General features: G+C 44.7%; 1 protein-coding gene and 1 long non-coding RNA gene across 2 annotated transcripts in view; one reads left to right on the top strand and one right to left on the bottom strand.

Moving 5' to 3' along the window:
* The window catches only part of Lrmda (leucine rich melanocyte differentiation associated), a 1,000,424-nt gene that overhangs the window by 359,332 nt on the left and 616,244 nt on the right, over positions 1 to 24,848 (bottom strand). The window lies entirely within an intron of this gene.
* On the top strand, positions 14,147 to 20,463 carry LOC113183793 (uncharacterized). Its single transcript, XR_003300910.2, has 3 exons — positions 14,147 to 14,298; positions 19,771 to 19,864; positions 20,082 to 20,463. It is a non-coding gene; the product is annotated as an uncharacterized LOC113183793 (long non-coding RNA).

Below are 24,848 nucleotides of genomic sequence, written 5' to 3'. Positions count from 1 at the left end.
GCTTAACTAATTGCAGCAAGAGCTATGAATCATATTCTACCCACTTGGCCAGTATCCTGGGCAGGAGGAGGAGAGTAATTTCTGGATGGGCCCGCAAAGGCCCTGGTGTACCCAGGAACAGAACTTCTAGGATGAAGAAGCACCAAAGGCAAATTTAAGAGCCTGATCAGAGAAGAGCTGTCAGCCCAGAGAGGAATGACAGAAATGGGCAGCCCAGGGGTCAGCTGTGAATTGGGTATCACTGGATTAGATGTTGGCCAGTGCTGTCATTTGGATGTGGTATGATCCCAGAGGTTCACGTGTTGGAAGTCTGGTTCCCAGTGTGGTGGTTTTGAGGTGGTAGAACCTGTAAGAGGTAGGGCCTAGAGGGAGATCTTTGGAAGTGTCCTTGGAAGAGGTCAAGGTAATTCTGGTGGGATTCCAGTTAGCTGTCATGAGAGTAAGTTATAAAAACAAATATGATCCTGATCCCTGAATCTCTCTCTGGCTTCCTGACTCATCCTGTGATTGCTCTTTTCAGTGTGATGCCATCTACCAAAAGGCCCTTACCAGAAGTCAAATCGTTGGTATCCTTCAATCTTAGACTTCCAGTCTCAAGAACTGGGAGCTTTATTTTCTTTTTTAAAGTATCCAGGCTTAGGTATTTTGTTAGAGCAACAGAAGACAGACTTATATAGTTAGGAAGTACAGAGAAATAATTCCTCAGAGTGACCCCCCTGGGGAGAATACATGAAGGAACTGAAAGAGTAGAATGAAAGAGGGTGGAAAGATGCTGAGATGCACCATATTTAAAAATTATGTATTGACGAGATTCCTATGCAACAGAGTTTATTTACTTCCAACAAACGAATCTCCAACTAGATTCTACAACCCTCACAGATGTTAGAATATCATAGATGTTCCTCGGAACACAGACAGGAGGTCTCCTAGTAAACAAGTTTGCATCATATGAAAAATGTCCGGCTTGATGCTTGCAACTCTTTAATGAGTGCCTCCCTGATGGGCTGTGGTCTAGACAAAGGAGAATCATGTCAACAACACAGACCCTGTGGCCTCGTACTCAGGGTATGCCACCAGCAGGGACAACCCCAAGGCCACCCTACAGTCTTTGGACATCTTTGCAGTTTTCAAGGATGGACTTCAAGGCAAGGCTTTTTAACCGGGGAACTGCAAACATCAGCCACCTCCATCATTAACGCCAAGTGATGGGCTTTACTTTGCGTTCTTTGTCACCTGGACTCTCACTGGGCTACCACCTCCTGTACATTCTCTGAGTGGCAGCTTTTAAAGTTTGCTTTTAATTTCTGCAAGTGGGAGCTCCCTGTTGACAAGCGAGCTGCGTGGACTGACATCAGACGCCAGCTTCCTCAACCACCTCACAGCCACCTCCAACGTTCTTGACTTGCAGAGTGCTGACAGAACGTCAGCCTCCCTCTCTTTATTGTCCCCGTCCACACCAACCGTGTGGTGTTTTCCATCTGTGCTGCTGGAGCAGGCAGAACACAGCCCTATGGCAGGAATGCAGCCCTGAGAGCCTGGAACACCCCCCCCCTTTTCCTCTGCATACACCTCCAGGAAAATGTCTGCTTTTCCTGTTACCCTCCAGAACCAGAGCACAACAGCAAAAGAAAAAGCATGCTGACAAGTTGCTGGAGAATTACTTTCTTTGCCAATTTTCTTCTTTCTCCTCCCAACACAACTACCAGACTTAGGTTTTATGGGCAAGTATTAGAGCAGATGCATTTTATACACTGTGACTTGAGCGGCTATTTTTTTTTTTTTAAGTTGGGCAAAATGCTACACTTGCACTTCAAGACTTTAATTTAAATCATGTGAATCAAATTAATTTGATGATCTTTTGAGGAGAAAGGACGCCTTTTCTTTTGAGTGTGGGTCTGTGGAATGGAGCTTGGCATGGACGATTTCGTACAAACTACTCTCATTATATACCTTTTAAAATGTTCTGTTTTACTTTCTTGAAAGGGGGAATAGAACTTAGAAACACTTGCAAGGCAATCTGGGTTCAGATGCCTAGAATTTTATGATTATTTTTTTTCCTCCCAAGCTTTTATGGCTGCCTTGTCCACACTTAATCGATTGTGTGTGCGTGCATGTGTGGTTTTAAACTAAACCTCCTTGAGTCTTTCCAAAACATTCACCTTAGTTTTCATGGGAAAGAAAGTTCTCTGCAGTCTCACATTTCAATGGTTGTATAACATTTAATTAAACTACATTAGTGCAATATAAACACAACCCATGTTAAATAGGTTTGGGAATAAACTCCACCAACAGAGCTCACCTGGTGGTAGGAGTGCCCAGCTGTGCACATGCACAGAGATGTGCCTGCCTCTGTTTCACAGAGAGATGGCAGGTGTTGGTGAGTGCACCAAATTGGAAAAGAGGACTTCTACTCTGTGTGTGCACATGTGTGTGTGTGCATGCAAACACATGTGTGTGTATATATCACGTGTATACACACACATGTATATACAGGTTAAGCTTTCCTAATCTAAAAATCCAAGATCTGAGATGCTCCAATTTTTTTTTAAGGGCCAACACGATGCTGCAAGTGGGAAATTCCACAGAGGGAACTCTGTATCAAGCATAATTATTAGGAACATTATGTGTGTATAAGAAACATAAATGAATTTCAGGTTTAGATTCGGGTCCACACCCCAAAGCATCTCATTATGTATATGCAAATATACCAAAATCTGAAATACTTCGGTCCCTACTCAACCTGCCCTCATATTTTTTTTTTTTGAGATAGTTGCATTTTATAAAACAAGGTGAAGTATTTATTAAGATCATCTGGTAACAGCAACATGAAAACAAAAACAAAAACACCTTGTTTTTAACTTGCTGTGTACTTGCCGCAGTGATTGGGTAGGTACACAGCATCCCCATGTCTCCCTCAACGAATGCCAGGGTTCACAGTGTCTGCATAGTGAGTATCCACTCGGCCCATCTTATGTGAGCAAACTAGGATTTTGTATCCACGTACTAGGCTTTATGAATGGGTGACCTGAAAAGTCACAATCTGCTCCTGGGGCTCAATTTTATGAAAGCATTCAATCAGGAGTCCAGTCTGAGGAAGATCCAACCTTCAGCACAATCTAGGTAAGGGTGATTTTTGGTTAATTTTTGATTTCATGGAATCAGGAAGAATGCTGGGAGCCTTTTGCTCAAGATCAAGCTTTTCTCATTCCATGCAGAGAGCCTGTCATAACCACTCTTGTGTGGTTCGCATACGACTCCATAATTCTTCTCACAGCTAAATGGCTAAGAAAGCCTCAGCTGAAAGCAACCCTTCCAGTAGGCAGGGCAGCAGTAGGGGGGCCCCTTGCACCAGAGAAACAAAAAGAATCTCATGCATCACAAGATGGAAAGACAAGAGTGAGGGGGCAGAAGTAGAGATACGAAAGAGGAGGCAGGCACAGAAGGCAGGAAGGTAATGAACAGAGGTGAAACAACTGGCAGGTACAGCCAGCTCCATTGTGAACATCCTCAATGTCCCTGAGGCTGGACACATCATGATGCTTCTCTCACAAAGCTCCATCTCATCTGCGAATCTGGATATCCCCACCCCCCATCCACCTGCATGTGTGGGATGTGATTGTCAGAGCCCAGGGCAAGGTCTTAACACTCCTCTGTTGCACTTCATGGGATCCTACAGCTCTGAGATATATGGAAAAGGGAGTCAGCTTCTCAGAGTACGAGATTATTCCCCTCACCAGAAAACAGAACATCTCCTTGGGATTTTGTATTGGTTCCCTCAAGCAATGGCAAGGGAAAGAATTTTTTGACAAGAACAGGGTCAGAAAATCATATGGGGATTATACCCCGAGTGTAAAGAAATGTCCTCTTCATAGAAACTCGGCGGTCACCGTGGTCTTTGGAGCTACTCTACTTTGGAGTGACTTGAAGCTCTGACCCTTTGGTTTGATGAGGTCATGATGTGGGGCATGATCACAACCCAAGATCACTGGCAGCCGGCACAGCCTTCTCCCTAGGGGAAAGACAGACTGGTTGCGACCACTGCACCCATCTTCACTTTGCTTTGGTTTCCTGGCTGGACAGACGGTTGCCATTTTTACTCAGGGCACCCGTGAAGCCACTAATAGCTTCATATTTTTTGTTAAAGAATCTTTCATCACTTCAGGTGTGTTACAATGAGAAAGAAAATAGATATTAAAATCTAATTAGTACATATAACTTCCAAATTATATCGTCTTTAAACAAGGCAAGCTGTCCTCATAAACACTTTTTTTAGCAGCACTTAACTGAACGAGAGGCAGCCTCATTACAAAGTGCTGTGATAAAGAGAGGGACCTCTGAAGACTGAAAATTGTCCTGGTCCTCTCCACACACAATGCCAGCCAAACACAAAGACATACTGCCTAAGCTTCCCCTCAGCCCACCCCCTCACCCTCCACTGTAGCCAAAGAAAAGTGTTAATGTTCGCTGCTATTTCTATCACAGTCGACTGAAGTGAGTAAAAACAATTAGGTGTTTGTAGAGGGAGCAAGAAGAGAAATTTTTAAAAAATATATAAATCAGAAAAAGAACTCAGATTTTTAATTCTTCTTGAATTCAAAGCTTCTCGAAGTTCCTGATTGAAAGATATTTCATGGAATTATCTTCTTAGCCAAGCAGAAATGTCATTAGAAACATGGACACCGCTCACTTTTCTACTGAGGATGTGGACCCAATCTCTGCTTTTGTAATAGAAAGGAAAGAGACTGGGCAGCCCCCAGCTGCTGTTTACAAGCTACCCACAAGCGATTATCCACAGATGGTTGTGAGATTATTTAAGGAGCAGGCTGACAATGCATGGAAGTTCACTTTCCAGATGAGAAGTGTGTCCTTCTCAGAGTCTTTGGGAGCAGTCCACAGCTGGAAAGAATCTACACTGCTCAGGCATGCTGGTGCCAACCCAACCTGCATTTCTTCTGGGCCAAAGGGGCTGGGTTCAGGACTCCCATGGGGGCCAGAGTCCCCAGGGTTTGGCCTGGTTTAAATACTACTGAATTATGCCAGCAAGACCAAGATTCCTTTTATCAAGGGCAAATAGCTTGCCAGAGACATTTTTGATAAGAACTTACCAAAATATAGCATTAGCTGTCTCCCCGACACATTACTGCACTGTTTGTTCAATAGCGGTGACATTTAAACGGCAGTAAGTGTGGAGTAGAGAGGCAGCCCGAGAAAAGGTGTGAGTTTCACGTGGGCTGGCAGCATCCGTTTCAGCCATGATACGCTTGGCAAAGACTGTTAGCAGAACATCACCAGGGAGGGTGCGGGAGTGAGGGAGGGAGGCCTAGCAGATGCTTCTGGGTCACCCTGAGGAATAGATACCAAGGAAAGAGAGCCAAACCCCAGCCCCATCCACCTGGGCCACTGTGCTCTAGATTGGGACTTTTAAGGGATTTGGGGGCACTTAGTACCTGATCCCTGAGATCAGAGTAGACATGGCAGGTCATGGTTGGGCCCAGACATGGTGGAAGTAGCAGCAAAGGAAAAGAGGAAAGCAAGCAGGAAATGAAGAACTGAGGCCAGAGGAAGCAAGGAAATTGAAAGGTTAAAAAGATGTCCAGGGGTGGGTGGCAAGTGAAAGGACTCTCATCTCTAAGGTATTTTTAATATATAAGAAAAAGAGAACTGGCTCATCTCTCATTTATTCCATCCATCTATCCTACCATCTGCCTAACAGGAAAATTAATTCTGCAAATCCTTACTGGATTCTCTATATGGCACAGGGCTTGAAGTGTGCAGGAAGATGGCAAGTTTTCAGGACACTTTTTTATCCCATGGAGGTGATGGAAAATTTGAAACAACCAATTAGACTATGAGACAAGACTAGAGGCACTGCCACCTGCCTAGGCCAGGATCCTGCACCTTAATAACACCAGCTTCTTAAGACACCATAGAATGCTGCCTCTCACCCACCTTTCAGTGCAAGCATTCATTTCAGAAATTCAGAAAAGCTAGGGCTGTCCTAACCTGCCTGTCTGTTCTAGGCATGGAACACACTGAAGGTATATCAGTAACAATAATATCAATGGCTAATACCTGCTAGACCACTCATCAGGCACTTTTCTAAGTGCTACACATTAGCCCTCCTTAGGTTGGGATCACTATCATCTCCAAAGTCACAGGACAAGTGGAATTCAAGCTCACACACTATGGACCCTGAGGCTGAGTGTGTTACCACCTCACCCCACTGCCTCCCCAGAGAACAGAACAGAGGACACAGCTTTGTGCTGGGATGTACGAAACAACACGAGAGGACAGTCTGACAGCATGAGCAGGCAATAATTTTCTGGAAAACTCAATAATCACAGAGTAACCCCCCCTCTATCCCAGGATCTGGGCATTCTTTGGATAGTCCTGCATAATTCGGGAGACAAAAGAGGGAAGCTTTTATCCCTGCCTTGAAGGAAACTGGAGTTAAGGAGAAAAAACCTTGTCTCCATGAACCATGAGGATAAAAATGATCTGAAAGTTTTGAATCAGCTTTACAACCTTGAGGTTGAGATGTGCTTAATGTGGCTCAGAGCAGAATCCAAAAAGACAGTCCTGATAAAAAATAAATTAAAAAAAAAACATAGCATTCATGTTACAGTTCAACTGCATCCATCCCTCATTTTGTGAGAGAACAAGAAAATGACCAGCTCCCAGGAGGGGGCTGACTTTACAATATAGGAAAAATTTTGTATTTACTAAAACAAATTAATGACAGCAACAGTAATAGCAGCACCATTTGTATAGCACTAGGTACAAGTTTATTCTAAGCAGTTTCATGTACAAACTCTAAGCTAGGGACAATATTTTTACTTTACAAAACAGGATACGCAGAAACAAAGAAATTAAATAAATTGCCTAATGGCATATAATGGCCAAGTGTCAGGGACAGGATTTGAACCCAGACTGCTTGGTTCCAGAGTCTGAAAAGACCCTGTGGACAGGCAGGAGGAAGAAGACACTTGAAGGTACTGATGGAGTAGAAAGGACTGGCGGCACCAAGTGAGCTTGGATGCAGCCCAAGCAGGAGACAATCTGCCACAGCAGATGCTGGAGCATCTGATTCTGAGACGCAAGATGATCAGGTGTCCCTGGGCCCCCTGGGACACTGCTCGTCAGTACTCACACTCCCTTCAAGATACCAGAGATTAGCAACAACGCACTTGGCTATTCCCTCTGCTCAGAATTCTCATCCCTTTATTGAAATAATTTTATATCCTAGGACCTGGCATCAGATTTCACCTTCTCAAATAGGCCACCTCTGATCACCCTGCATGAACCAGCATGACCTCCTGCACACCAAGTCCATACTACCCACACTTTTATTTATATGATTATTATCCGTCTCTTACCTCCGCCAACCCAGAAGGTAAGCTCCTTGGGCCGGAGCTCAGTCTCTGCTCATGGCTGAATCTCTGCTGCCTGGAACAGTATCTGGCACATGAGGTCTCTCTAAATATTTGTGGAATGAGGGGATGTAGGGTCCTCCATGGAAACCATAATGGGATTCAGAGGACAAAAGAGGAGAGAAATAATCGCTCCTGTTGAGAAGCTCCTAAAATAATATAAAAGATACTGATTTCCATTATTAAGGAGTTCTTAGACCGAAATTAAAAAAAAAAAAAAAAACCTTCTAAATTCCACGTAGAGAAGAGTTAAATCTAAGACCTGAGCCCCATGGTTGAGGTTCACCACAATGGGGAGAGTAGGAATGATTCCTCGCGAGGACAGAAAGGCAAAAAGAAATTCTGTGAGATAGAATGAAGCCAGGGGAGAAGTTTCCTATTCTTTTATGATAACCCACTGGGGAGTCAAGAGAGTAGAAACATGGACCAAGACACAGTCCCAACAGAGAAACCAAGGCAAGGCTCTGTCCCTGTCTGACCTGCAACAAACAGATTCCAGGCAGTTGTATATCTACTGTTTTCTGGCCTCAGCCTTTTGGAAGCCCAATTCACTTTCCTCAGATTTCTTAGTTTCCCATGATGGTACCTCAAGCTCGAAGAAGTGGGGTGGAAATACTGAACACCACCTCTGCCAGATAATTGCCTCGTTAGCTAAGGCAACTCATTAATCTTACCATTATCCAGACTAATTAGAGGGCTCCTTCTCTCCTTCCTCTTTCTTTCCATCCGTCCCTGTTCTCTCCTGTTGCCTTCTCCGTCATATCTCCTCCTGTTTCTAGTTTCTCCCAACCATGTTCCTTCATGTCAGCTGGCAAGTGGAGATCCCACATATGGGTGAAGTAAGGGACATGACATGGAAAATCCATGCCACCTAATGTCTAAGACAAAGAAAGAACAATTGGCAAGCAATATATTGTGTTTTTATTGACTTATCCAGCTCCACAGTCAACCCCTCACCCTGGACTTCATGTAAAGACTTTGGTCTCCATTTAAGTCCTTGGTATGTAGGGACTCAAAATAATCCCGCTCTGCTGCCATCTACAAGGAACTGCATGTACTGTTTTATCTCTGTATTGTAGAAGAGCATTTCCTCTCTCACCATCCTTTTAAAACATTTTCCATTGTACTGCATAGGTCCTATTTTATATCTTTTTCCTGATAAGCGACCTCAAATCATCCATGGAACAAGGTAGTGTACAAATTTAAAAATCAACAGTACATAGACATGTTACCAATGTGTATCCAGAAATTAATGAAGGTGTAGTAGAGTTAAACCCAGCCCAGGGGAGAGAATATGTAATTAAGTTGGGGGAGCATGCTATAGGAGAACAGCTTTTTAAAAGTTAGGAATCCAGCATCTGGGGACATAGAAGTTGAAAGGATCCAAGTGATAAATAAAGGACCCAAACAAATGGGGATCTTATCCATTCCCTGCCCCAGAACTGGCAGAGTCCCCTTTTACACTTGCACGAGGTCACAATGGTGAGAGTCAACCCCAAAACCTCTGTCTTCATAGGTAGTTCATGATTAAGCTATAAATGGACTTCAATTGAGACGAATATACATATGCCAAAGCCATGATGGATCATTATAACCCACTGGGATGTGCATTTGGGAGAAAGCCCAGAACCTCAGAAATGAAAAGAATTACAAGGTTCCAGAGCACTGCTTTCCTGGAGATCCCCTGGGAAGATATGGTTCCACAGGGGTACGAAAACAGTCTCTGAACCTGCAGAGAGGCCACCCTCCTGTGGAAGCAGGAACACAACCATCCTTTACCCAGACAGCAAGAACAATAGCTCCCTCTGAGATTTGCATGGCCAATTCAGGGGAGAGAAATGGATGGCCACAGGACAGGCAGAAAATCCAGTTTGTGCCTTTCCTCCCTGACCCTGCATAACTTGGGAACTTGACATACTGTATGGACCAAAAATAATAATAATAAAAGCCCTTAGAGTTTCAGGGAGAGATTGTTAGTCATTTTCCAGGAGGCCTCTTCACTGGTAACTTATTCCATATGCCTTGCTGCCCACAGACCCCAGCCTCGGCAGCAGAAGCAATCTATGCTGCCCTGCCATTTAAACGCGAGGAGCCCCGGCTCTATTGAAGCTTGTCATCTTGCCTATTAGCTTGATGTCTTTATTCACAGACCATCTGTACCACGGAGAGATACAGAGGCAGCTAATGTCAATATGAACAAATGCCTCCTCTTTTACAAGAAATGTCAAACACAGGACAGGCTAAGAATGACCCCAGGAATACCAACAGATGTTCACTACAAGCCTCTCAAAAATCAATCCTTTCTACAGGGACTAATTAAGATGAAATAAGGAGCAAAAGTAAAGAAATTTGTGTCATATTATCAGGAACTTCATCCTCACTTTCCAAGCTCATTATGGGCAGATTGGCCTGTGCCCTTTGAAAAAATGCTAAAAGAGGGGATGCAGCTACCAGGGCACCAGGGGGACCTTCATTCGCCTCCAGTTCCAAACTGCAAAAAGAAAAAAATCACTGCTCCGGAGAAAAAATAAAATAAAATAAAGTGTACTTACCCAGGCTGCTTTTACTGGACTAGTTTCTTTAAACAACCACACACAGTACAAATCCATTTTCAGAAAGTTTCAAAAAAATTATAACAGGATAGGAAAGATATGATGTTTTTCAATTTAAAGAAAATAAGAGGGTTTGGCATCTCGGTCTCAGGAGTCCAGGCTAAAGGAGCCGCAGAATGGTCACCTCCTGCAGGGTAAGTGAATGCCTCCTGCTTTCTAAATTTTTCTTCTGTTTTCATTCTTTGGAAGATGGCAGAATCTGATATATCTGTTAGCCTCAAATGAACATAGGCTTGCATTTCCTGAATTTTAAATACAGCTCTTCTCTGACTTTAAAAGAAATATCTACCATCCAGAACATTTGCTGTTCCTGATTAAACTGTCTGTCACATACTCTTGATGGGTAAAAACATTAGCATGCTGTATTCCAATATGGTAGTTCTCAAATATTTCTTCATCCCAGTATGAATTATTGAATGGAGTCCGACCCATTCCCAAGGGTCCCCTTAAGTGAGATGTGATTCTCCCCAAGGTGATTGAACCCACCCTTCCTCCCCGCTGAAGACATTATGGAGGAAGGCAGGCCATGTGACTCTGCTCTAATTTACATAAATGAGTTTCACCCCAAACTTCAGCATTTTATCATCATCAACCACCATTTTCTCATAGCCCCTCTCATAAAATAAGTCCCAAACTTTAACAGTGTTAAAGACACCAAAATACCATTATGGTTTACTAACCACAAAGCCTAGAGTCACTTCTACAGCACCAGGGGCCCATCATGGAGTCTCCACCATGAAATAGTCCACATACAGGGAGGTATCAACATCTTGGAAAAGATGGATTGGTGGTAGGTTATGAAAATTTGGGGCATGCTAACCTAGACAGCAACATGAGACAGGCGCACAGACTTCTTGGTCCACCAAGGCCACTAACTCTGGACTGAAACACATCATTACCCTACTGCCAACACTGTGCCACAAAGAGAAGTTCTGAGAATGTGCTGCATGGGTTTGCTCAAATTTCTCTACCAGACCATAGAAAGGTTGATTAGATGATTCTTTTTGACTGTGGAAAAGGCTCAATCTCTTCTGGATTGTATTTTGTACAATTCCCTCAAAGAACACAGAACTAGTTTTTAAGTAACTGCTCTTAGAGCCTCTGGGTCACACTCTGTTTGACCTGGTAAGGCTGCATAATGCTCAGGTGAAAACATGGCAGAAATCAAACACTGAAACCCTGAAGCTAATAAACATTGATGCATCCATAACCGATTCTCCCAAAGCTAGGCTGCCGAAGCACAGCCTGGGAGAAGCCATCTTCAGGAGGCCCTATTAGTTAGTGCTCTATAATGTTGCTCTGAGGATTCTAATCACTCTGGGAGAGTTTTAGTGTCCTTTGTACCTTCACATAGATAGAGCTCCTGTGGCAGTTGTCCCACAATAGGAAGAGTTGCCCAAGGGAAACTCACATCACAATCCTACATAGTCAAGCATTTTTGAGAAACCAAAGTATTAACATGATCTGATTGTATCTCTTATCTCCCTTTTTCCTCTTTTTTTTTTTTTTTGATCATTGCACCGAATGTGGCTTTGCTATTAAGTTCCATCACAATTCACTGAAGCATGTCTGTTGTTTTCATGGACAAAACTATGCTGCAAGAAGGTCTTCTTCCAACCTAGCACAGAATTTCCAATTTGTAAACTCCTGCTTCACAGAGCAAGAAGATGGAAGCAGCCGGTCACTTACCAGTCCCAGGGCTAACTTAGTTACTATTAGTACCATGCAAACACAAGAACAAGAGTTATGTGATAGATGAAGCTAACAGAGGAAACCTGGGAGCTCAAGAGTCTCCAGAAAAAAATGGCTGAAGATGAAAATTCAGAGCCCATTAGAACTTTGGAATGACTCTTGAATGTGGGTAATGGACACACAGGACAAATGTAGGAGGTAGGAAGTCAGACTTGCCAGATGAGTCTCAGCACAATCCACTTTCCCTTTAATGTCAAAGTGGCCACTCTCGTGAACCTTGTCAATCAGAATGGCACCATAAGATCATGGTCTTTGGAGCTGGGGTTGTGGCTCAGTGGTAGAGTGCTTGCCTCACATGTGTGAGGCACTGGGTTCGATTCTTAGCACATATAAATAAATGAATAAAATAAAGGTCCATCAACAACTAAAAACATTAAAAAAAGAGAGTTCTTCTCACAAACATGACATCTGTGAAGACTACGTGTTCAAGGGAACTCAGGGAGACTAGATTCTTCTCAAAGTGCTTCCAGGAAGCAAGAAAGAGGAACTATGGTAAGAGTCTTGCAGGGAACCCCACATCTAATAAAGAGGTCTAAACCTTTACATCAAAAGATTCATCCAGAGTTTATTATATGAAAATGGGAAGCCTGGGGTTCTGGTCTTGCTTGACCTCTAGCAGGTAAGTCATTTTACCTTCTCTGGGCCTCAGTTTTCTCACCAGTACTCCGAGTTACCTTTGAGATTTCTACATTTCATACTAGATCTGAAACATTTTAAATTCTTTGAATCCATGTTATTTATTTTCTTTTTGTTTCCCCCTGCAGTGCTAGAAATGGAACCCAGGACCTCATGCATACCGAGCATGTGCTCTACCTCTGAGCTGCTCCCCCAGCCCCATCCTATCATTTCTACCTAGAGCATTCAAGATAGTTGAGAGGTTTTGGTCCCATAAAACAGTGGATTGAAATGTCAGCTCTCCCTCTCTGATGTGCACTTCATCCCCTAGCAGAGCAAGCGCTGTTCTTGTGTATCTATGGGAACACCCACGCTTACACAGGCACAGGTGTGGTTGTCCCACCTTACTCCACAGGACCCACAGTGGCCTCGTCCCGTCCCATCTCAGAACATAAACTGTGAGTGATAACTCGGCGTGTTGCACCGAGCTTTCCGCAAGTCCAAGCTGGCAGTCCTTGCTGCATTGAGGACCTGGGAAACATCTGCAGTTTTGTGATTCTTCCTCGTTTCCATTCCCACGATGCTCCCTGTGACTGCTTGGATCAGAGAAAGGTCGCCGGCTCCATCTGGCCACCCTGCCCCCCTCCATTCTCTCCCTCACCACTCTCATCCCCCCTAAGGAGTTTCTGCCCATTTTGTCACTTCCACCTGTTCTGACAGGTTCCCCTGCCTGACCCCAAGATAGCCCTTGGGGACATTAATCATATAACAGCCGGAGCCGTGAAAGAAACAAGGGTTTGGCTGGATACTGTTACCGTCTCTGTCACCTACTAATCATGTCCTATGACACAGAAGGGCTTAATCAGATGGTCTGCTCTCTCATTAATCATCCTGGGCTCACTCAAACTTCACAGAGAGATTAAAGTTTAGCTTTGCTGGCTTCCCGTGTGCCTCCTCCTGTCTCACCCTTTTCTATAGCAGTGCCACCAGGGAAGGTCTCAAGTTCCTTCTGCTTGGCCAACTGGCGGGGCACTGAAATGTCGGTGCCTACGAACACCATGGTGCCCAGGAAGAGAAGGAGGATCCTGCTTCTTTTCTCCGCTCCCCTCTCCACCACATCAACCCACACACAATTCAGAGAGACGACCATCAAAACCAGAGTTGATGGGAAGACTGAAAATCCCAGACCTATGCCTGGTCTGGGGAGTCGAACAAAGATTTAAATACAGGAAAAAATACAAGTCAGGCCTGGGACTGGGGAAGGTGGGGTGTTTGTTTCTTCTACTGCTCCAAGAACCAATGAGTGCACTTTTTTTGTGTGTGTTTAAACAACAGCAAGGAGGATTAAAAAAAAAAAAAAGATTTTTTTAAAAGTGATTCATTAAAATAGGTGTTTGTGGCCCAGTTGTCAGGGAGCAGCTGTGTAACAGAGAGGGCTCCCGCTCTGAGAATGGCAGCCCAAGATCATCCTCTCTCACCACTGCGCTGAAATGATAGCCTCAAGCAAGTCAAAAATAGCCTGAATCCTTTACAGAATTCTTTCCAGACCAAAATAAAAATGGCAGAAAGGACCCTCCAAAAATACCCAGGACCTGACCTGAGAGCCAGGGTGTATTTCAGCTCAGCTGATTCATGCTTACCCTGCTTGCAATTCTCTGCCCTTCAAAGGAGAAGAGCAAGTCCTGGCAGAGGCCTTCAGCCAAGGGCCTCTCCCCCAGTATTGGTTTTGTACTTGCTCCGTGTGCTGTTGACTTTTGCAGCTCTGTACGATTATGGGAAACAAGGATAATATTTGCCCTCAGAGCCAGGAAAGAACAAATATTTTATCAACATCTAAATCATCTTTCATCTAGCAGGGGAGGAGGCGCTGAAGGCCCAGCTGCACACACGTAAGCTGATGAGGGGCAGGAGAGGGGCTGCTTGGGGAATCTTCTACCTGTGTAAACTTGACCTATCAATACCGGGACCACATCCACTGCAAACGGCTTCCTCTGTGAAATCCAGAATATGTCTGCCCTTCCAGGTGCCTCCCACATCCCCACCACTATCCCCTCAGCCCAGAATAACTGCCAAAGTTCTACCATGGTGCCTTTCTCATTTCCAAAGGTACAAGTTAGGCCTGGGACTTGGGAAGGTGGGGTGTTTTCTGTGGATATTTGGGGGGAAATGAGGGCTTGCCCTGTTGTTATGTTTGTTTCCATTCACAGATCCTCCACCACTAGCCCAGAAATGACAGTAGGTGGAAACACTATCTTTCATTACACAAAGTATAAATAGTGTAATCTATCAGCGCCGTCAATCACAATGATTGATTACAGGCTGTCATAGAGAAGAGTGACATATTAGAAAAGTTTTGTTAACAATGCCTATTGCTAGTCAGCCTGCCACAGAGGTTGGTGATTAATGTGTTGTCAGCCTGTAATCCCACACCCTTGGCTAATGAGGCAGGAATTTATCATCTTTACAGAGTGGCAGATGTCAGGGAGAAAGGAATCCAAGTGCTGGAAACAATATACTTTTTCTTACTAGGCCTGACAAGTCTGACAGGCCGAAAAAAACCACAAAGCAGCTTTGTATAAGCACCAACTTAAAACGAGGAACTTTTCATTTGGCATCTTCGCTTTAAATAGTGCTGCAAACCAGCCTCTATCCCTTTGGAGGGGGAAAAAAAAAAGGACACAGAGAGAGGAGGGCACAATGCTGAGCTCTGTGAACTCTGCACCTCATTTTGACAGCCAGAGACCCCGAGAAAAGGTTACTGTGGCAAGCAGACAGCTTTCTTTGGAAGAGAAGCCCACAGGAACTTTTCACTTTTACCTGTGAACTTGTGACTGGGAGAAAACCTGGCATTCAAGGGGACTGGGGAGAGCCGCTTCCCCTGCCACTGCCTCAGGCTGGCGTTTACCTGCAGACATGGATTGATTTCTAGAAATACTACCCTTAATATTGGGGATGAGAAATGGGGAGAGAGAGAGAGGGAGGGGGCTTCCCACAGGTCCAGAAAGAGCAACACAGAAGGAAGGGAGGACGCTTAGAAAATGACTTTCACCAAAGCTCTGCTTATTTTAAGCCACATTCAGAAAGATTCTCATTGTCTCTCTTCCCAACCATCTCTTTGATTTTTCATAGTGGACAAGGACTAAAATCTCTCCAAGCCTAAGAAAATTCAAGCCCAGACAAGGAGAAGCCTCCAGAGGCCCTTTTAAGAGCTGCTTGTCCCTGGGCACCCCCTCCCCTCAACTGCAGTTCCCATCCTTCCCATAATTCCAACAACAGAGAAGACCCTTGGGGGTGAATCTGGCATCTTCTGAGACACTAGAAGATGACTGTGAATATTTCAACTTGACCTAGGCTGTCCATTCCGTTCCAAAGAACTCAAGCACTCCACACCACAGGAGACACTCAACTTTTCCTAAGAACTATCAGAGAAACTGCCAACTAGAAGATTCAAACTCTTTTTTCACTACCCATGCATTCTGCCTATACTCCAGTCAGCAAGAGAAAGTCAAAGGGAGAAAGGAGGTTAAGTCCTCTGGTTTGGAAACTTCTCCATAGCCGCACCCTGCCAAGATGGTAATGTGTTGCTTATTCTCATGTCAGTTTCCAAGGATGGGGGCAAATCTTAAGTGGCAACATTCTGACAGATGTAATCCTTTTTCAAACACATACCTCCGCTAATGTAGACAAATGCAATGCAAAAAAAAAAAAAAAAAAAAATGGAAACAGCAACCAGAGGAGAAAAACTCTGCCTTCTGTCAACAGCACCCTCAGGCAAGAACACACAGCAAAGCATTAAGTAATTTAATCTCCAAAAGGGAGCGTTCTGGCATTAAGGCTACTCCAAAGTCCAAGGGGATAGGCTACACCCTGTGCACTGAGCAATGGGCTTAGTGGCCAAGAACCCACAAGCTCAGAAGGAAAGCCAGGGCAATACCCAGGGCCCAGTGGGTCTTCCCCAGAGCCAAGGCGCTGAATGCTGCTGACCTGGGGGACGCCTCCCCTGCATGGGCCTCAGGTCAGAGGCTGGACAGTTGGAGGCTCTGGGTGGAAGTGCCCCTCCTTCCATGGCTCTTTGGGAGATCAGCACAAGAAGGGAGCTGAACCCTGATGCTAATCAGGCAGCTTTGAGTGAAGGGTGACGAGGGCCGGCGCCGGCTCCACTCTGCCTGCCCAGGCCGCGGTCCTGGCCACAGATCTCTCTTAGCGATAAGCAGGGGACTGCGCAGGCGCCCCTCTACTCTTATCTTGCATGCACTGATGTGCTCAGGAAGAGGGGACCAGGGAACCCCTGCTCCCAGAGCCTTATGGCAGAAGTCGGGGTGCTTTGCGGGGCTCCCCACGCCCCCTACTCACCGCTGCAAGGAGACAGAGCCCTCCTTCGCCAGCTCCTCCAAGTCTGCCAACCCCCTCCTCCCTCGGCGTGCTCCCTCATGCAGCTTTCATTAACTCCCTCGGCCGGCAATTTCCATCCATTTGACGACAGATTAGAAGTGGAATTCAAAAAGAAAGTCACTTGACCTCCCATAATGTGCTTCTCTTAATTACATTAAAGATTTTCAAATGTAGCCATACTGGGTTTGACAGGTAAGGTTTTAATCAACTTCAGGTGGCCACTTTTAAGTGCTCCCTGGACTGGAGCCGCAAAGTTGGCGTCACCCACGCTCCCAACGTGGTTCTAATTTAAATGGCTAATTTTGACACGGAGAAAAGATGAGAGGCCACGGGGCCCCACCGCTTCGGTGGGCGTGATTTCTAAATTAGGATTAATGCAGCAAGCTGAAGCGTGGTCGCAGGTTTATTTTATGGAGGTTGGAGCAAGTAAATAACATTTATCCTTTGTATACATCTGCATATAATTACAGCAAAGTTTTCTTGTGTGTTAAATTATACAAACTCTTCAAAAGTGGGTGCCTAATGTCTTTTTCTAAGGCTGTGTTATTATTTTGGTCAAAAGTTGTTTACATTAAACAAATTCAATTTACTAAACTTTGACATGTTTGCACAACTGCATATAATTTATGCTGGAAGCCTGAAGCATGACTTTCAAGTGAACTTTCTTGGTTCAAACTTGATAGATTGGGCATTCAATGTTGAGGGGTGGTGGCTTGCTCCATCCAGGTTTTGTGGCCAATTGAACTGATTTGGTTTTCCTCTCTCAGAATATTTTAATCATTGGGTAAATGTGTATCGAGTATCCACTGTGGTCCAAACATTAATACTGGGTCCTGAGGATATAACGATGTGCAAAAAAAGATACAGTCCCAGGCTCAAGGAGTTCAAGGATTATTTAAGGAAACAGAGAAGCAAAATAACTTGTGAACACAGTCCTTAAATCGCAAAGACAACAAGAAAGTAGCATCCATGCTGCTTTGAGGATTCATAAACTAGCAGGATCTGTCTGGAGCTTGGGGGAAGGCTGGCCCAGGGAAGTGATAACATGAGCTGAGAATGGGAAAGACAAAGTTAAAGGTTAACTCTGGTGGGATGGAGAATGTTACCTAGAAGGGACCAAAAAGGTAAGTGGGAGTCTGCAACAGGTACCCTTGTCTGTGAGGCAGCTGGAAAGGGGGTAGTAGGGCCAAGCTACCCCCAGGGCATAGCTGATTTTAGGAATATTATCTTTATCCAAATAGCAGGACTAAGTGCAAGGTTTGAAGCTCAACTTTTTGTTTGTATTTTGCAAAGATCTGTTGAAGGGCAGAGTAGATGGCAGGTCTGATGAAGTTAGACTAGTTCAGAGGCTTTATAGTAATTTAGAATTTTTTTTGTCTGCCCATAGCTTTTATTTTATTTTTTAATTTATTTTTTAAAAAAATAAATGACAGCAGAATACATTACAATTCTTATTACACATATACAGCCCAATTTTTCATATCTCGGGTTCTATATAAAGTATGTTGACACCAAATTGTGTCTTCATTCGTGTACTTTGGACAATGATGTCCATCACATTCCACCATCTTTGCTAACCCCCTGCCCCCTCTCTTTCCCTCCCACCCCTCTGCCCTATCTAGAAATAAAACCCACCCTCCTGATGTGGTTTGACCTAGGGTGATGGTAGTACAGAGTGACAGTGGATAGCTTTGAGGGATGGTGAGGGGGTGATGTTGATGGGATGTTGAGACAGACTGGTCGACTCAGGTTTCTGACTTGTAAAGCTATAGGGACCCAGAACCATTCACTGAGAGCTCAGAGTCTGTTATGGTTTAGATGTGAGGTATCTTCCAGAAAGCTCACATGTGATAATGCAAGAAGATTCGGAGGAGAAATGATTGGGTTATAGCCTTAGCATAATCAATGAGCTAATCCCTGATAACTGAAGTGGTAGGGTGTGACTGGAGGAGGTGGCCATTGGGGTGTGGCTTTGGTGTATATATTTGTATCTGGCGAGTGGAGTCTCTGCTTCCTGATCACAGTGATGTGAGCTGCTTCCCTCTGCCATCTTGTCCCGCTATGGTGTTCAGCCTCATCTTGAGCCCTGAGAAAACTGTGAGCCCTCAAAGAAACTCTTCCTCCTCTATAATTGTGCTGGCCTGGTCCTTTAGCCACAGCATGAAAAAGCTGACTAAAACAGAGTCTCTGAAGGAGGATGGGCTGAGTACATGAGGAACAGGAGGGGCCTTGGAGGCATCTGAGACCTGTCATGAGGTAGAGAGAAACAACTTTCTGGAGCTCGGAGGACCACCCCCTGAGTACACATGGATATGAATGAGTCCTTCAATAGGAAAAGCACAAACTGAGAAGAAGAGAGGCCCTGGGGCTGGTCTTCAAGACATTTCAACACTCACTGGCTGAGTGAATAGGTGAGTCTGTAGAGAGAAGGTAGAAGGGCAGTCAGGGAGGTGGTTGGAAAGCCACATGGGCCACAAAAGCCAAGGAAAGTCAGTGGTTCAAGAAGACGAAGTGAGCTGCTTCTAGTACTGCTAAAAGGCCAAAAAAGATAGGCACTGAAAGTCCCACTGGATTTGGGAACATAGAGGTCACAGGAGCATTAAGCTGAGGGTGGGATAATGGAACCCAAATCCATCCTGACCCAGACTGGAGTAAGTTGTTAAACAAACTGAAGATAAAGGCATGGAGACCATGGGAGTGGAGAAATCTTTTTAAAAAGATAGGCCCTAAACAAAGAAAAGGCGGAAGAGGACTTCGTGTGGAGTGGTTGGCTGGTTGTTCAGAGGGTAAAGAAGCAGAGTTCTCAAAATCTGATGGGAAAGCCTATGCTGTGAGGAAGAGGCAAGATAAAGAAGGAAACACAGACTGTTGCTCCCAGAGGGGAAGATGCGGATGGCATCCATCACACCAGAGGAGGAGCTAGCCTTAGATAGGAAGGAGACTTGATTGATTTTGCTGTGTATTTCCAGAAGAGAAGATTTCTCTTGGGAAAGAAAAGAACATTCATCAGCAAACCAAAAGGCAGCCAACAAGAATGGAAGTCTTGTCACCGATGCTGTTAAGGTGAGCTTGACACCATGTGCTCAGCACCTCAGAAGGAGGGAAGAGTTATCTCATGCCCAGGCCCACTGTAGTCCAGGAGATGTGCATGGAGGATCCTCAGTACCAACCTCAGCACCAGAGTTCAGGACATCTGGTGAGGGAGGACCACTGGGAGGAAGGATGAAGGGAGGGCATTTGGTAGGTTCTTCACATTTTCACATCTTCTCTGTCCTTCCAGGAACACGCTGCCCTCTGACTAATAAGTATCTCCAAGGTGTTCAGCTACTCTTGGCCTTGTGAAAGATCCAGAGAATGTTAAAAGTGTGACTGTCATCTGTGCGTGGTTCACAATGCACTTTCCTAAGACAAGCATATGTAATGCAAGAACAATAACTCAGCAAGAACAGGGTCAAGGAGCTGGTCGGGAAGGCTTCTTGGAGGAGGCAGAGCCTGAGTTGTGTGGTAGGTTAAGTAGGCTTTGGATAGGTGCTGAGTAGAGGGCAGGCTGTGGAGTTCTATTCCTGCCACACTTCATGTTTTATCCTAATAATAAAAACATTTAATTGAAGAAAAATGGAGACTAAAAATATGACAAAAATAAAATCATCTGCAATTGCAGTACCCAGAGATAAATATGAGTATAAACTTGTCTAATTGTCTTTCCCTTCTTTTCTCCAGTTATGTTTTAGGGGCAGATCTATATGCAGACATATCACACACACACACACACACACACACACACACACAGGAAATATGGATCTGTTTATCCTAGTCTCTTGTCTTCTAGAAGTCTTTCTGGGTTTCTGATTTGAAGATTGCTGATTATTTTACATTACACATGTGCATCATTAGACATCAAATCCCTCTACAATTCCAATACCAGAGACAGCTGCATCTAGTCAGGTCATGGGTTGGGCCAGGGTAAGTGCCCCAGTGACTGATGGCAGATGTGTTGACTGATCCATTGGATCAGAGACCCATTACCAAAGAATACCTTCCCAGGCTGAAATCAGGCCCTCCTCCTTCCCAGGCTCTAGTGGTGAGACAGTTGAAAGGTAGTACTTCCCCAGGTTCAAAATGAACAGGGACATGGAGGCCATTTTTCCATTGGGCATAAATTTCATACTTTTCCAATTCTTTTAGATTCTGAAGTTAATTCTACCTTCTATTATAGGGGATGAGACTGTTCTTAAGATAAATCCATAATGAATTGGGCTCAGCCTCTAAAAAGACCCTTTTTATCTAAGGAGAGAAATATCCATGGACAGAGTGCCAGGAATCAACACAAATAGGTCAAAGAAAATTTAAAGAAAGGTCTATTTAAAGAGTAGAGTGGGAGAAACCAAACAGGCCTGTTGAGGGGCCCAGATATTATCAAAAGGGGAAAACTGTTAAAGGGTCAAGGTGGGGAAGAGTGTTTATAGAGACAGAACTGGAGTCATGGAGCAAGGCTGAATTCATGGTCCTCCCCAGAGACAGAGGTAACCAGCACAGATGGGCTGTGTAGAACCAAGAGGCAACTTCATTGCATTCTAGAAACAGAGTAAGACAGGTCTGGACCCAACCCCAAACTGCCATGAGTCAAATGACTGAGGCCATGAATAGGGACAAGATGTAAGAACATCATCTATATGCATCTGAGATGCTTTTAATCAGTGCTGCATCTCAGCTTCACCTAGGACCTTGGGAGAAATGCAACTTCACAGACCACCATCCCAGTCCTACGGAGTCAGACACTTGGGAGTCGGGCCCAGAAACCTGTTAGAGTGAGCCCTGAGCCCTGCAAGCTGCAGTTTGAGAACCACTACTCTAAGTGAATGCATTTCCTTTGTCAAGAGGTAGAATGAGCCACACCTGGAAGGGGTGATCCAGCCCAGCCCAAGTATCTCATTAGCCAGGTCCTGACCTCTATCCTTCCCTTCCCCTGCTGGAAAAGGCCCAGAATCTGAAAAGCAGGGAGGCTGCTATGGAAGATCAATGCCTGAAATAAGCTCTCTGAAGCTCTGGCTGCATCCGGGCAGAAACGGCTGCTCTGGGACTCCAGAGGGGATATTTTAGAATGATGGAGCCTCTGTTACCAGCAGCCCCTGCCTCTGAGGACTCTCTCCTCACTCCAGCAGAAGAATGGACATGATCAGGACTCCGCTATTGCTAACACCACTGGGAGATGATGTATTTCTGCTAATGGCACCTTCTGTCGCTACGGAGGAGCGGCTCCAGCTTCCTCTTGTCCCGCAGAGAATCTGGCAGCCTCCAGAAGATGTAGGAGAGACCTGAGGACATTTGGAAGATGCACGGCGCAGGAAGGGTGTTTTCAATTTGATTTACCTTCCGTCTCCTGCGAGGAACCGAGAGTTAGTAGCATACTGCATCACGAGCCCAGCACGCACCAAGAGTGGGCCTGGGGGAGACTAAATGACCCTTGTCAAGCATATGAAGGGCGATCACATGGGTGCTTGTGACTGTCTCCTCCAAAGACACAATAACTGAGAATTGGTTTAAATACAGCAGGAGGGACACAGGAAGGGAACAGGTAAATGACACAGGGATATTTTATGGCTAGAGACCAATAGGGGTCCCATCTACTGCCTGAAGAACAAAGTGTTGGTAAATTTCCTCTCTGTTTGCTATTGACAGGATTGTAGTGAAAGCAACTTTGTGGAGGTTAAGTAAGACTTTAAGCTCTTAATTGCAGCTGGTGAAAATATTCAGGGTGCTTAGGTTTTATACAACACAAATAAACCAAATCACAAAACTGGAAGGCCTCTTACCCCTCAGTCATGTTCACATTTATTCACAGGCACTGATACTATTGAAAGCAGAAGAATTATGCCAAATGGAAGTCCTATCAGTGTCAACAAGACTTACATCTACCCATTCAGGGTGCGGTTATTGGACACTGATTTAGTTTTCTGGGACTGTTGTCACAAATTACCACAAATCTGGTGGCTTCAAACAACAGAAATGTATCCTCTCACAGTCCTGGAAGCCAGATTCTGAAATCAAGGAGTTGGCCGGACCAAAGACTCTGAGGGAAGAGTCTTCGCTGGGTTCTTCCAGCTTCTGGTGGCTCCAGGCACTCCTGGGCTTGGGGCTGTATAATCCAGTCTCAGTCTGTCTCTCATGCCCTTGTCTCTTGGGTCTCTGGGTCAGTTTCCCTTCTCTTCACTTGTAAGAACTTATCATTGAATCTGGGATCCATCCTAATCCAGAAGGGTCTCCTTGTTCTGGGCTCCCCACCTTCCTTACATATGCAAAGACTCTTTTTCCAAATAAGATCACATTCACAGATTCTAGGTAGACATTTTTTTTTGGGGGGAGGGATTATTTAACTTCTTAGAGACACTTATTGATGAACTCCACAATGTTCTAGAAGTGGAGGATACATTGGTGGAAGAAATGTAACCAAAATCCTGCCTTTGAGGATCTTTAATTCTATCAGGAGAAGACAGATGATAAATATTAAGCATAATTAATAAGTTCAATGTAGTTTCTTAAAAAGTGGTAGGTGTTCTGGGAAAAGATAATGTAGAAGGAGGTAGAAAGGGGCCCCTGACTGCTGAGGCAATATTGGTGGGCACAAGTACCCACCTATTTGCGGTACCAAGTAGAGAGGCTCAGGCAAGCCCAAAAAGGTGACATTTTAGCAAAGACCTAGAGAAAGGAGAGTAATTGACGAAATACATACCTGACAGAAGAGACTTCCAGACAGAGAAAACGGCTAGAGCAAAGGCCCTGGGGCAGGAGCTTGCTTGGTATCTCTAGAAACATCAAGGAAGTCTGTGTGCTTGGACACATTGAGAAGGGTTAAGTATGGGAAGCCAGAGACATGAGATAGGCAGGGCTTCCAGTGGAATGGGAAGCCAATATGGGATTCGTATAGAGGGGTGACCCACAAACCATCCTTCATCTTCCATCTGCCTGCTCATATTCAAAACTACAGCCTATTTTTGTAACCTTAGCAGAAACTTAGAAGGAAAAAGAAGGCACATTCCCCCCTTATGTGTTTAAAAGCAGAAACTAGTTACAGGAGTGTGTTCAAGACAAAGAAAGCCTAAAGCACCAGGCTTAAAACAGCAGAAATCAATTAGTAAGACACGTATGTGGAGGGATCTGGAGCTATGAAGGGAGAGAAGAGGCAGCCTAGCATGAACCTGTCCAAACCCAATTAGAAACCAGAGGGCAATGGGATCAGACCAACACCAACCTGCCAGGAAGCAAGCAAGGTAAAGTAGAAGAATAAAACCCAGGCCTGGGGAACACACAGGGAAGGGGTAACCTAGCCAAGCCGTCCTTGGATGTTCTGTGGAGAGGGCAGAAAATGAACCTTGTCCACATGGGCCTTCAGGGTTTGCATTTTGGTAGTAGACAGACATTAGTGAATATGCACACACAAAAATGCAAATCCTGGAAGAAACTCTATTGTACTTGGAAGACCAGAATAGTGCAGAGCTTTTAACCTAAGGGTAGTCTGAACCTTGTTAAAGCAGCTAAAATTCTGACCCCCAAACACCCTGTCATTCTGACTCCAATAATCAAGAAAGATACTATCCAATATAATCTGGGGAAAGGGCCTGAATTTATTAGCACATAACTCCCCTGGCCTACCACAACCCAAAGGGCTATAAATATGGACATCTACCTCAGGAAGGGTGTGACAATGATACAGGTCCATCCTGCTAGCCTTGCTCAAAAGCCAAGCTCAGAGCCCCGCCACTGGAAATGTCACCCACTGATGGGACCAGTGACTCTCAGGTGGGAAGAGCATTGAAGGTCACATAGTCCAGCAACTCTGCACAATGAGGAACCTCTCCTATAAGCAACTCTAAACCACTCAAACCACTTCTTTACACACAACTGCAGTTTGCCGTGTTATATCTTACATCTAATAAAGTTGTGAAATTGTTAGAAAAGTTCTTAAGGAGACCCAAAACTCATTCTAAGAAAAACCACAAAGGCTCCTAGGTAAGAATAGTCAAAAGATAACCTTATCTTTCTCATCAAA

Source organism: Urocitellus parryii, chromosome 5, assembly GCF_045843805.1.
Source record: "Urocitellus parryii isolate mUroPar1 chromosome 5, mUroPar1.hap1, whole genome shotgun sequence".
Classification (NCBI taxonomy): domain Eukaryota; kingdom Metazoa; phylum Chordata; class Mammalia; order Rodentia; family Sciuridae; genus Urocitellus; species Urocitellus parryii.
The sequence above is the reverse complement of the archived record's forward strand: the minus strand, read 5'-3'. Positions and strand labels throughout refer to the sequence as shown.